Source organism: Mesoplodon mirus, assembly GCF_964341445.2.
Source record: "Mesoplodon mirus genome assembly, chromosome: 3".
NCBI classification, from domain to species: Eukaryota; Metazoa; Chordata; class Mammalia; order Artiodactyla; family Ziphiidae; genus Mesoplodon; species Mesoplodon mirus.
In genome coordinates this window covers 103,881,360-103,894,458 of record NC_138978.1, presented here as the reverse complement: position 1 = coordinate 103,894,458, position 13,099 = coordinate 103,881,360, and positions in this window count along the sequence as shown.

Genomic DNA, 13,099 nt, shown 5'->3' with positions numbered 1-13,099 from the left:
GAATCAGGCGTCCTCTGTGCCTCTTGGACCCTGTGGCTGGTCCTCATGTGCCAAACCCCAGATCCCTGCCTGCCCCAGTTCTGAGTCAGCAACCCCCTGACTGACTCTTTAAGATCCTTGTCTGGCATCTCCCCACCCTTCCCCACCTGCTCCTCCACCCACGGCCAGCAGCCAGCACTCATTCTTGATCTGGGGAGAGAAGCAGGCTGCCTGCCTCAATTCACCAGCCCCGTGGGAGGCAGATGTCCTGAGCTGTGGGGCTCTCTGCTCCACCCCTCTTGTTCCTGCTTCATCTAAGAGCAGCCAGAGTTGAAGGGGCTTGGCCTGCAGACCACCGACTGAGTGGCCCAGTGTGAGCTGGGACTGCTGAGACTTTCCTAAAATGCAGAGAATTTAGAACCGGCATCTCAGGTTACACTTTCAGAGGTTGCAAGGATGTAATTCAAACTCAAGGAGAAGAGTTATCAGGCAATAGGAATTTGTGCCTTTCCTAGGATCCTACCAACTGTGTTTGGATCTTTCCTGAAACCTGGAGTCATTTATTCAACAAGAATTGATGGGGTACTTACTGTTTGCCACACACTGTGCTAGTCAGCGATAATGCAAAGAGGAATTAGATACTGTCCTTGGACACAGGAAGAGGGGACACAGGCAATTACAACATGACCACTGCTGTGTAGAGGAATGTACCTGGTGCTATAGGAGCACAGAGGAAGGAGGGCCTGAGTGAGCTTGTATGTATGAACTGGAGAAAGCTCTGAAAAGAAGGTGATGCTCCAGCCAGGACTTGAAAGATACACAGAGTTTGCCAAGTGCACAGGCTTCAGGGGAATGGGCTGAGGGAAACATCCCAGACCAAGGGGACATCATGGGCAGAGTCCAGGGTGCGTGTCGTCCTGGCATTGTTGAAGGACCCACGCAGGAGCAAGATGAGGTGGGGCTGGTCTTGTGGGTTAGGTTGGACTGAAAGGAACAAAAACAAAATAGGCTTAAACAAAATAGAATATTAACTCTCTCTTACATAAAGCCCAGATATGTGGTCCAGGACTGGTTTGGATTCTACCAGCAGGGAGCCAGGCTCCTTCTATCTTGCTGCTTCCCTGTGCATAGACTTGACCTCAGAGTCAAGAAGGGACATCTTATTCCATTCCGTAAGAAAGGAGAGCAGAGTGTGTGAGTGCTGACTCTTAGAACAGGGCTCCTAAGAAGCTACCAGCTAACACCTCACTTACTCCCTCCTCGGTCACTTGACCACACCCAGCTACAAGGAAGCTTGGGAAAAGTGGTCTTTGTTCTTGCAACCTCTCACCCAGCCAAAAATGATGATACTAAGCAAGAAGAGAGTACCAACATTCAGGGGCAACAAGCCACATACGTTATGAAAGGAGTTTCAATTTTGCACCATGGCAGATGGTGAATCATTGAAGAATTTTGAGGAGGTGAGTGATAGATCTGACTTGCATCCTGGAACAACCACTCAGGATGCTGTGTGGAGAAAAGACTGAAAGGGAAAAGGCAGAGGAAGCTGTACAAAGACCACTTCAAAGCATCCACGGCCAGGCAGACAAGGAGGCGGGGCAGAAAGGAGAGATGCCAGGGAGGTGAAAATGATGGGAGTGGAGTGGGTGATTACTTAGAATAGGGAATGGGGCATGGGAGGGAGTCAAGAATGACCCCAAGTGTCTAACTTAAGACAATAGTAATGCTCAATAAATATTTGTTCAACAGTTAAATTTTTAAAAATGAAGAGTTGTTATGTGGGATTAAATAAATTAACATTTGTAAAGTGCTTAGAACAGTGTCAAGCACATAGTAAGCACTCAGAAAGTGATGATTAAACCTCTGGTCTCAGAAAAGGCCCTAGGTTAACAGTCTTTCTTACAGGGCAGGAAGAATGACCTTCTAGGTAGCCAGGTTTCCCCTCTCTTCCACTCCTCTCCTCCACACTCCAGGTTGACTGAAGAACCGTCAGCATCCTGGCCCTGAATAGGTAGGACACTGACAGTGCTGGGTCGCCAAACAAAGGTAAAGAGAATGACCCAAGGGGACCCGGGTTCTTCAGCCCGTTTACAAAGACCTTGCTGAGCCCACCCAGAACAGGCAAGCAGTTCTAATTTTAAATCAGAGTAGTGGGAAATACCTGGTCAAGGGGTTTGCTCTGTGAGCCAAGGGATGGGCAGGTAGGTGCAGAGTCTGTGAGCACATGCTCACAGAATTGGAGACGGAATGTGCTTCCCAGCCCCTACCTCAGCCAAGTGAACCATATTTAGAATTAAAATGTTTTTTAAGAAACGACCACTAGTTGAGAACATCATAGCTGTTTTCTTTATACTCTTCTATTTTCTTTTCTATTGTAAATGTGTATTTTTAAAGAGGAGGAAAATAAAATTTAAGACACACACACACACACACACACACACACCAGCCCAAAATGCTGGCCTGCTGTAGCTCTGATGAAAGGTGGGACCCCTAGCGAAAGAGGAAGCTTACTGATTCTTGTCAACCATCACGGAGGGGAACATCCCTCTCCCCAGTAAACCTCTCAGTCCAGGAGCTAACTGACTTTGCTATTGGCCTCTGGATGTTCCTTTCATCCTATTGGTCAGCCCTGGGCCCTGCCCCGCCCCACTCGGAGACAATTTCATCAAACATTTTTCAGGTGCCTCCTGTGTGCCAGCAGCTGAGGACACAAAGATGACTAAGCCTTGGCCCACGGCCTGGAGGCTCTCACACGGAGAGACCTATTAGGGCTGGCCTGCTCTGGCGGTCGGAATCTGGCTGGAGCTGAATGTTCGCGCTCCTTTGGCAGATGGCGATGGAGGGGTCTGGACCAGAAGGCAGTGCCTGCGGAGACAGAGCTGAGAAGGGAGCTCAGACTTTCTGTTACCACCCCGCCTTCTGGGAGAAGCCAAACTAGAAATAAACAGAGCCCTGGCCCCGCCTCGAGGACCGAGACCCAAAATGCTGTGCCTGTGCCTAAAGCACCCTCCCCTTTCCACCTTAGGATTCAGGGTGGGGTGGGGAGGTGGCCTCCAGCCTTGCTCACTACTGAATTGTTAGGAGAGGGACCTGTGAATTATGGGCGCCGGGGCTGCTCTGCGAGACCTTAGTTGGACTGTGTGGGCATTTGTCTTCATTAATGTGCCCCCTACAGGATGCTGATGAGAATGCATCCCCTCAATTTCACCTTGGCATCCTCGAGCTTCCTCAGGGCTGGGACACCCCGCCCTCCCCACCCTGTCAATCTTGAAAGAGAGCCAGTTGGTGAGTGGGGTTGTTTTGTGAGGGTCAGGGAGGGAGGCTGGAGCCTGCTGAGGGACTGAGCTCCCATCTGCCTTCACCAGACTAGAAACTGAGCCACTCAGAACCTGATCCGTGTTTTTTTCCAACCCAGTTTGATTACAGCCGTGGTCACCTGAAACCCTAGCCTAATGGATGACCACAAGGACTCACAGGTGGCCCTCTCGGCCGGGCACTCTCCTCCCTGCAGCCCCTTGGAACCAACCTCAACAGGCAGGAGGCGCCGTTACCACGGGGGCCAGGAGCTGGGCCTTGTCTGAGAGAGTCGGAAATGCCACTCTGGAAAGTCTCAGGGCATCAATATTTCATGCCACTGGAGCTGTCTTTGTTTTTATGCCAACGCTCAGGCTGCCAGATGGGCAAGGGCTGGCAACATCATCCATCACCAAGCTATTCCCTCCCCACAGCCTTGCTCACTGCCAGGGCCCCGCAGGCTGGCCCCAGCTGTGGCCCACCATCTCACTCACTCTGCACAGCGGGCCACGGCCCTGTCCTGAATGCTGAGGGATGCAGAGGAAGCCAGAGGCACGGCGGATGCACTGAGGGACTCACAGATGGAAGGACTTCATTGATGAGATGGGAGGCAGCTCGTCACTTCAGTCCAGTGAGGCGGGCATCACAGGGCTTATCATCCCCAGTTCGCAGATGAAAAACTGAAGTTCAAGGCAGCTAAAGGGGTTGCCCAAGATCATCCAGCAAGTTGAGTAGCAGAGCTGGTCCAGTTTGCCCTCCCGTCCTCCAGCCACACCTCTAATCTGATACCACTGTGAGCTGTGATCTGGAGGCTCTGCCTTCCTGTCCTTGCCTGCCCATGGTCTGCACAGTTCCAGTTTACACAGCGTCCCTCCCCACAGCTGGGCCACCTGACCCCACCAGCAACCTCAGCCAGGCCATGACTAATGCTTGCCTGGTTCCCAGGACCTGAGCCCACGTCCAGGAACCTAGCCAGTGGCCGCTTCCCCGAGCTGGGGCTCTTGCCTGTTCTTGCCCCCTCAGGATGGGGAATGAAAGATAACCTAATGCCTACTCCCACCTGGTGGCTCCACCTATGCCAGGATGCCATGGGGTCTCTGGGCTCTGCCCTGTGGGGATACATAGCCCCCTGTGCCCAGCCTCCAACACCAACTTCTAAGCTGGAGTTGCACGCCCTTGGGATTCCTCAGCATGACATCCTAACGCTGCTGCCAGCCTATCCCACCCCAGTCAGTGGGTTCAGTCCCATCAGCCTGCCCCTTCTCCCCAGTGTCCCTGACCATGCAGGCATAAGGCCCCAGTCACAGCTTTCAGTCCTGCCTGGTCCATCCCACACTTCCAGGGTTCCAAGACAGTAAAGGTGATGCGAGTGACCCTCAGTGTGGGACCCTCTAGATCCCAGGGGCAGAGCATGCAGGGGTGGGTCAATTCTCTGTGATGTCACTAGGCTGCAGCCAGCCCAGCCAAAGCCTGCTGTAGAATAGCTCTGCCCAGGGAAACTGGGGGACCTGTGGCTAACTCACTGGGGGACCATGAGTAAGTCACAGGTTTCTGTGTCTGGATAACTCAGAAGTTGGGATCAGTGACTTCCAAGGTGCCCTCTAAGTCTCTGCATCTATGAACCAGTGCTCACTACTCCTAACTGCTCTCTTCTCCTTTTTACCTCTCCTCTAGGACAGGGTCAGCATGAGATGCTATAAGGGATCACAGTAAATGGTTACAGCCAGCATTGTGCTGGGCCAGTGACCTTTGCACAAGCCCAGAAGTGTCATGCAGTCTTGTTGACACCCAGCAGTGCTGCTGTGGCAGGGCTTCCCGCATTGAGAAGAGGCTAGAGCAGACCATTCCTGACACCTCCCGACTCCAGAATTCCAAGTGTCAGTTTCTGCATCTCGTAGAAAAGGTACAAAATCCCATGGGCCACGTCCTGTGACTGCATGCTTTCATTTCATCCTTGCATCACAACAGCCTAGCAAAGTAAACCGCACACTCCTTTTTCCAATTGAAGAACTGAGACTCAGAAAGGTTAAGAAATGCCCCAAGGCCACAGCCCAAGAGCTTGAACCCAGGTGTGTCTGAGTCCAGAGCACCTCTCCACTACACAGCGCTGCATGGACGGGACCCTGACGCCATGTAGGCGGGACATTCCCGAGCTTGGAGTTTGCCAGGTAAACCAGGCCTTCACATGCATCAGTGCCTTCCTCTGCACATGCTATGTTGCACTTGCGTGGAATGCCCTTCTCCCTGTCCCTGCTTCCACTCCACAAACCAAACCTCTTCTCTGCTTTGGGAGATCCCATTGAGTTTACAAGACTCAGATCAGGCCGCTCCTGAGAGAAGAGATCTTCCCCTCCTCCCTTTGCTTGTCACCCTCCTCCACCCCAACCTAAGTGCTCCCTCCTCTGTGATCCCCTAGCAAAGACTCCCCTTTTATTTCCCCAGGCAGCAGGCCCAGAGCTGGGTACTGGCTCATGCAGCAGCCATCCAGTCCTCTCTGCATCCTGTGAAGCAGCTCTTGTTATTTCCATTTTACAGTCTGCACCATTTTATAGATCTGCACCTTTTTGCTCTTCCCCCCGCTTCCCCCCACCACATCACTGTCTCCGACACTGAGCACAGAGCCAGGCTGTGCATTAGGTGCTGAGCAATCCTGTGCTCCGATGACAAGAACCTATTTGCACCCCTAACGTCTTCAGGGGCTGAGATGGAGCAGGTCTACGCTATGGAACCATGAGCCTGAGCCATTCAGACCTGATGGCGGTTTGTTCTCTGACCTGTAGAAAACAGCTCCCTTTTCACTTGCAGCCTTGACTCCCTCTCCTCCTGCCCAGGCTGCCCCTTTCTCCCCCAGCCAAGTCTACTCCCCGAGTGCAGAGTTGGGTGATGGAGGCTCCCTTGAGGTGTGTGCAGCCCTGCTCATCCTTTTTCCCCAGAAACTGGAGCACAGGGGTTTAGGTCAGAAGTGCGGGTGCAGACTGAAGCCTGAGAGGCCCCCAGGATCTGATAGGGGGGTTCGCTTTTCATGGCTCGGTGTCCAATTGGTCAGATGAGGGGGCCCGGGCCCCTGGCCTTGCTCCTGGCAAGCGGTGGTAATAGAGCCAGAGGTCAGAGTGGAGAGCAGGAAGATCAGGTTCTTGGGCAAAGAACAAACTGGACTGCGTCACTGGGCCTGCATGCTGGGGAGACGGGGGATCACAGGACACATCCAGGTGAGGGGGCCAGGGTGACTGGGGAGGTCAGACCTCAACTGGGCAGCATCGGAAACAGTAAGGACTTTACCCGTGGGTGTCACATTGTGTTCCAGGGAGCTGGAGAAGTTCCAAGGACCAGGGTAGAAAGGGGCCCAGCAGGCAAGGTTCAGGACCCCACCCCATCTGAGCCTGCTGCCTGGGGAAATAAAAGGGGAGTCTTTGCTAGGGGATCACAGAGGAGGGAGCACTTAGGTTGGGGTGGAGGAGGGAGACAAGCAAAGGGAGGAAGGGAAGATCTCTTCTCTCAGGAGCGGCCTGATCTGAGTCTTGTAAACTCAATGGGATCTCCCAAAGCAGAGAAGAGGTTTGGTTTGTGGAGTGGAAGCAGGGACAGGGAGAAGGGCATTCCACTCAAATGCAATATAGCATGTGCAGAGGAAGGCACTGATGCATGTGAAGGCCTGGTTTACTTGGCAAACTCCAAGCTCGGGAATGTCCCGCCTACATGACGTCAGGGTCCCTTCCATGCAGCACTGTGTAGTGGAGAGCTGCTCTGGACTCAGATACACCTGGGTTCAAGCAGAGCAGCTTCTCTTTTATCTGTTTTCTATATCGGACTTGCACACAGAATTTCCTTTGAAGAAAGAAAGGGTTGTGCTGTGATGGCAATGAGGAGGAGGACTCACCCTGCCCTGGATGGTAAACGCCCCGGGTCTTGGTCCTCAGGTCTTTCTTCCTCCCTGTCACCCAGTCTCAGGCTCAGCAGAATGTGGAAACTACCAGCAGGGGCCCCAGTTGGTGGACACCATCACTCTACAGCCTGGGTGGCCCGACCCGCATGCCAGTCTTCAGATAATCACTCTTCTGGACCTTCCCGCCATGACACCGCCAGGTCCCCTCTCCACGCGATGACTTCATCAGCTGCATGTCTCTGCTCGGCCTGGAGCATGTTTCCTTTAGCTCAGATGCTACCCCCCGCCAACCAGGAGCCCTCACAGACTTCCTCAGGCAGCGTTAGTCCCAGGCACCCCACCTCCACCTTCTGCGCTGCACGCCATACACAGCCTTCCGCCCAGAGGTCGTCGGGACGTGTAGATCCACACTTCAGCTCTGCCATCTCAGGAGCTATGTGAGCTGAGTTTCCCTAGAGATAATATTTAATGGCACCTGCTGCTATTGCTGGGGGTTGGAGGAGGGGTGTTCAAATGAGATAATATACCTAAACACTAGGCCCTGTACCTGGCACAGAGTATGTGCTCAGTAAAAGGTAACTGCTGTAAATATTCTCATTGTCCAGTGAATCTTTGTGAGCCGTTCCAAGCTCCGTGTCCTGCATCTTCTCCCCACCGTGATTTTTGCACACGCAGCTGAAATGCATTTGCATTTTCCTTTCAAGTAACTCTTTTGACAAGAATGACAGGTTCCCATGCCAATGAGAATAGAGCAGAAAGGCAATGCCAGGAAGAGAAAAGAAATGAGAAGGTGATTTTTTAAATAGTTTTATAGCAATCAGGAGAGTCTCCTTTTTTCTGCCCATAGAAAATCCTACTTCTTACCCAACATTTATGGCACTGTATTCTTTAGCTGTGACCCCCATCGCCCCACTGGGGCCTAACCTCTTTGCTGGCCTGGCAGGTGGAGAGGTGGGGAGCTTGCTGGGCAGCGGCCATCTGCCCACACACAGCAGGATGCAGGGCTGCCGGGGGTGGAAAGGCCATCCTTGACTCATACACTCACTGGGTCCTGACACGTGCACCCCCCCCTCTTCCCCTGTCAAGACCCCTCCCACTGCTCAGAGGATTCACACCCTCAGGGATGGCTAGGTCCCCCACGGCCTGGAGCTTGTCTGCAAAGTAGCTCTCTTCTGCTTGGAGTGAAGCTGTTTTTGCCGTCTTGTTGGGCTGCCCTCTGGACCTTAGAAGGTGTTCACATTTGTTCTCCCATAACCCAAGCACCCAGCACAGTTTCTGTGCCCAGTAACTTGTTGTTAAGTAAATGAACAAGGTAACCAATTGATAAGTCACTGGAGGTACGGAGAAGCTGTGCCCCCCTCCAACTCCCCATCCCTCTAAGACAGGATTCGGGTGCCCAGAAGCCACTTCTCAGAGCCCTCAGGATAAGGGATGCTGAGCCCCAGCCAGGTTGAGCCCAGCTACCCAGATGGAAGGGGTATCCCAGTACCCCCAGGCAAGCTGCTCCTGTGCAGACTCAGAGCTGAGAGAAAGGAAGGGTTAGTTGAAACCAGATAGAATTACATGCAAAGTGTGGTGTGAGGTCTGGATTAGAGGGGCAAGGAGAAAACAGCCCAGAGCTGACACCAGGGCCCACCATCCCTCAACTGCCCTGGCTTCTAGAGCCATTGCTTAGCATCTCTCCCAGGTCCATGTAAGACACTTGGTGCCCAGGAGGCTGAACCAGGCCTCTCCTCTGTCCGCAGCTGTGCCCAGGATGGCAGCCTCAAGGTCAAAGCCAATGACTAGCTGCTAAGCCCTTGTAGTGACACTGTAAAGGACCATATCCTGCTGTCTCAAAGGAAAATGCTTTTTAGCTGTGATCACTTACAAAGCTTCCCCTCTGCCCCCAACCTCTTCCATTTGTCCTCAAGGTACCTGTGCATATTTACCTGCTTTCTCTTTAAGGAAAAGATTATAGAAGATTCAGGCAATCTGGGATTGCTTGCAGACACTGGGCATTTAAATCTATCAAACTGGTAGGAACTCCTATATATCTGCCCAAAGGAAATGAAAGTGTAAGTTCGTACAGAGACTAGGGTCTGAATGCTCATAACAGCTTTGTTTGTAAAAGCCAAAAAAATTGGAAACAACTCAAATGTCTACCAACAAGTGAAGGGATGACCATTGTGTCTTACATCCACACAGTGGAATACTCTACAGTAATAAAAAAGGAATGAGCTATTGATACATGTAACAACATGGATGAATCTTAAAATAATTCTGCTGAGTGAAAAGAACCAGACAAAAAAAAGAATGCATACTGTATTATTCCACTTATATAAAATTCTAGAAAATGCCAACTAATCTATAGTGACAGAAGACAGACCTGCAGTTCATTGAGAACTGGCAGGAGAGGGGTGCGGGCAGGATGGAAGAATTACAAAGGAACTCAAGGAAACTTTTGGGGGTGATGGAGATGTTCACTATCTTGATTGCTTGTGATGGTTTCATGGGTATATGCTTGCGTCCAAACTTATCAAATTGTGCACTTTTAACATGTGCAATTCATTGTATGTCCATTATATCAAAATAAAGCTATTTTTAAAAAAAAACACGTGGGAGGTCACCTGGTGCAAAGTTATGTCCAGGGCACAGCCTCAGCCATGCCAAGGGGCTCCACCCCATATCCCAGCCCCCAGCACAGTGCCAGACACATAGGGGCACAACAAATGTTGCTGGACTTAAAATGAATAAATAAATGTTGGCCTATTTGACTCATTTGGACCAGGAGAAACCTTTTCTCCTGGTGCTGGCTTAGTCACATCTGAGAAGACATTTAACAACACTCATAGCTTAAGGATGATTAATCTGATCAATATTAACTACTAAGCAGAACTGAGAGCTGAGGATACCTCAACCCACCCCCTGAGCCTGCCTCCATTTCCTGCTCCCGTCAGAGGACTCACTCCTGGGCTTCCCCGGTGGCACAGTGGTTGAGAGTCCGCCTGCCGATGCGGGGGACACGGGTTCGTGCCCCGGTCTGGGAAGATCCCACATGCCGCGGAGAGGCTGGGCCCGTGAGCCATGGCCGCTGAGCCTGCGTGTCCGGAGCCTGTGTTCTGCAACCGGAGAGGCCACAACAGTGGGAGGTCCGCATACCGCAAAAATAAAATAAAATAAAATAAAAAAGAGGACTCACTCCTCAGAGGCTGCTCAGAGCCCCCACCCAGGTCCGGAGAGAAGGGGACGACCTGGAGCAGACCTAGAGGCGCCTCACCTTCCCCCACCCCTGCCAGCACATCTGCATCCCTGTTGGGAGGGGCCTCCCTGGGATGGGGAAGGCAGGCACAGCCCTGGGCAGCAGGGTAAGTGCCAGGCACTCTGAGTCCCTTACCCTATGGGATTCTACTCTCTTATCCACTCCTCACAAGACAAGGCCACCTGGGTAACACTGAGGGGGAAGCAACAACAGGAAGAGAGAGGCTGAGGGAGCGAGGAGGGCATCCTTTATTGACGGACTCATTAGCTAATTGAGGAGAAAGGCCTTGGTGTTGGCCATGTGCCTGTGCCAGGGAGCTGAGCTGCAGTGGGGCCAGGGCATTCCTGGTGGGTCACAAACACTTGCTGAGCCAGAACTCAGACCTTGATTCAAGGAATTGGTAAGGTGGTCACCAGGCTCTGTAGGGCACCAACTCTCCTCGGAGATGGGCGCCCAGAAGGCACTAGGCTGCCCTGCACATGGGAAAATGAGCCAGCCCCCCGTGAGGAAGAACAAAATATCTATCATCCTAAGATCACCCAGAATACCCACGAGCAGAGCCTCTGGTGCAGCAAAGGCACTGTACATCCTCAGATCCCTGAAAGCAAAAGGTGTAATTTCCATAGGCTATGTCACTATGCCAGACATTATTTTATACATATTAATTTAGCTAAATCTCACAGCAAGGCTGTGACAGATGAACTATTATTTTCATCCCCATTTTACAGTTGATGAAATGGAGGCTCAGAGAGGTTAGGTAGTTTGCCCAAGGCCACACAGCTAGAAGCTGAGCCTGGATTTGAACCCTGGCAGTGGGCTCCAGGGACTGTGTGCTGAATCACTGTGCTGTGTTCCCTCAGAAAGATTAAGGGATAGGCTCAAAATGACGAGCTGGTAAATGTAAAACTTGACACCAAGTCTTCTAACACCAGTGCAGGCTTATTCTACCTCTCTGCCTCTTCTTCTTACTGTTACCCCAATAGAGCACCTATTTGGATGATGAGGGCAGAGAGCCAGGGCACTTCCCTCTCCCTGCCTGGGCCCTTTGGGGTAAGTCATCCTCTCTCCTCCAGGAAAGGGCCCTCCCAGGAAGCCTGCAACTCTGCTTGGAGTTGGAGAAAGGACCCTTCCCCATTTGGTCAGGTCAAGGTCCTATCCCCCAAGCCCAATGGGACCGAAGCAACGCCCAGCTGTACCCCTATCCTGGCCGATCTCGCAGGTGGGTGGGGGGAAGCCCAGATGGAGTCCAGGGCCCTTTCGTAAGAACCTCAATGCCAGGGATCAGCCACTGAGCAAAACCATGCCTGACTCATCACCCATTTATGGGCAAAGTGTCCTACAAGCTGGGAGTAAAGATGGGGAGACACAGACTCACCACCACCACCCTCTGCACCTACATGTTATCACTGGCTCTTAAGAAATTGGGTCATACTAATTCAGCCTCTGGATCAGTATCTGATCTGTGCACCATCAGCCATGAAGGTGGAGGGCCATCCTTTCCTGAGTTCATTTTGCCAGGTTTGCCTCTGGGGCCCTGCACTTCACACCCTGCCCACTGACCCTCACTGGATCCTCTCTCTCTCAAGCTTCCTCCAGAGACAGAGACAGCCAGCGCGATCCTGTTTCATAGGATAGGATTTCTGAATCCCAGGCATCAGCTGGGCAAGCTCCTCCTGCCACTCTGCCCGTCTGCCCTGAGACCAGCAGGTCCCTTTGGCCATGGAGAGCTGCGCTAGGGGAGCATCCGAGGCTCACACAGCCTGAACCTGAAACACCTTCTCATCCACTGCTCCTGCTGGTGAGTTCTTGGCCACATTTTTCCCTTTGACCCACACTTCAATTTCTGCAACTAGATCTTACCCGCCATATCAAAGGGCCCCGAGTGTCTTTCTCCTACAGTTCCTGAAGCTTTCCGGGGAAATTCAGCTGCATGCAGGGCAACAAGCATGAGCTACCCAGATGGGTTCGTTTCCCAGCCTGCTCTTAGAGAGACACATTATTCTGATGGTCCACATTCCTAGGTCATCTAGCTCAGAGCCTTCCAAGAATACCAGTTTCAATCCCTCACCTAAAACTGAGCCTTGTCTTTGCACCGGAAGAAAGCATAGCTGTCCTGGGATCCCCACCATTTCTGCTCCAGAAATTCCAGAGCTTTCTTGGGGCTTAAGGAGGCCCCAGAGCCCCACTGCTCAATGTCCCACGTAAGAGCCAATAGAAGAACAGGCCCAGAAGCCAGAAACAGAAGAACTTTAGTCAGGAGAATAGACAATGGCCTCTGTGGTATTTTGTCAGGCACATAGGCAGCTTCCTCTGCCCACTCCACCCCACACAGGCAGATGGCTGCAATTCCACCATAAGCGCTTTGTTCCACTAGCTCACGCCTTTGTGTACCAATCAATGAATTATTCAACAAAGATTTACAGAGGTTCTTCTATGTGCAAGGCAACATACTAGGTACTGGAGTGATCCAAGGATATGAATCCTTCCCCCAGATCTCTCTAATAACAATAATGTGTGTTATTATTATCCCTGCTTTACAGATAAGGCAATTAAGGCACAGAGATGTTAAGTAACTTGCCCAAGGTCACACAGCTTAATACATCCTGGAACACAGCTATGGGGTGGTTCTTTTGGGAGGTGATCCCAAGAAAATAACTCAAGGTTGAGGATTCTTGCAAAAAGGAGAGGCTGGCATTTGGCAT